Here is a 1,326-nt window from a genome sequence, read left to right as displayed (position 1 = left end):
TGTTTCGCACCACGGTGAAATCGAAATAGTTTGGAATCCTTGGCAAGAAGTTGTGTTCCAGGGTTTGGCTGATGCTCTGCTATTCTAATGTGAGTAGTAGACCGCCCACGTGAAGCTGCTGCCTTCATAAAAATCGCAAAAATGGGTTTCACTCTACAGGGAGGCCGCCTTGTGATCTTTCCACGTGAGACTGCAGGAAGAAAATAATAAAACTATTTAATAATGACAGGCGAAAAGGTAAATGAGAGCAATAACAGCAAAATGCGTAGACAACATAATGGCCAAAAGAATCAGGTTAAAAAAAACCTAGAGGAAAGGTAGCTAAAGACATTTTTGGGAAAATACATGAACTAGATGTAACTTGAAAATACATAAAATCTAGTTATTAATCATATCAGGCTATAAAATAGAAGTGCTGTGTTTCTAGTAACAATGTTCAGAAGTATTTAACGTTGTGTAAAATGCGTAGACAACATAATGGCCAAAAGAATCAGGTTAAAAAAAACCTAGAGGAAAGGTAGCTAAAGACATTTTTGGGAAAATACATGAACTAGATGTAACTTGAAAATACATAAAATCTAGTTATTAATCATATCAGGCTATAAAATAGAAGTGCTGTGTTTCTAGTAACAATGTTCAGAAGTATTTAACGTTGTACATAAATACATATCTCTTATACTGTAGTGTTTGGGAAATTCAGGCTTTTATGTTTGCAGTGTTTTAAAAGTTTTCCTTTACCTTTTCCAATGCTAGCGTAGTAAATCAGCATGTATTATGGATAATAGCAACAAGTGCACCAGCATTTAAAATCATATTTTTAAGGATATTTATTAAGTGACAAACGCCAAAAAGAAAGTGTGTGCTTGAGGTTGACTTAAAAAAAAAAAATTTGAATGCCCCCCCCCCTGCCCCCTCCAAACCTTTCAGCAAAATAGCTGTTTGTGAAAAAGGGGATTAGTGATTGCTGAGGAAAACACTGCAGCCACCTTCTTGAGAGGGTCCAGTGCTTTGTTGTTTGGGTTTCCTCTGGGTTGAGGGGTTTCACATTTAGCAAACAATTGTGCTTTTTTGCAACAATAGGGATGGTGCTTTTCGCTGTCTCCGTGATAGAACTACGTACCCCAATAACTCAAGTAAATAAATTCAAGCTTGCACATGGTCAGCTGGGATTTTCTAGCTTCCTATAAGTAAATTCTTTAGATATGTCATCTGTAATGAACTTTACTATTACAGGTGTAAGTGAAGTGATTACCTGTCCACAATGTTACTTTTTTCCAGCTACTGCTAGATGGGAAATAGCTATCAAGAGGGAGCGCAAAGCTCCCA

Source organism: Aptenodytes forsteri, unplaced genomic scaffold (assembly GCF_000699145.1).
Source record: "Aptenodytes forsteri isolate BGI_AS27 unplaced genomic scaffold, ASM69914v1 Scaffold81, whole genome shotgun sequence".
Lineage (NCBI taxonomy): Eukaryota > Metazoa > Chordata > Aves > Sphenisciformes > Spheniscidae > Aptenodytes > Aptenodytes forsteri.
The sequence above is the reverse complement of the archived record's forward strand: the minus strand, read 5'-3'. Positions refer to the sequence as shown.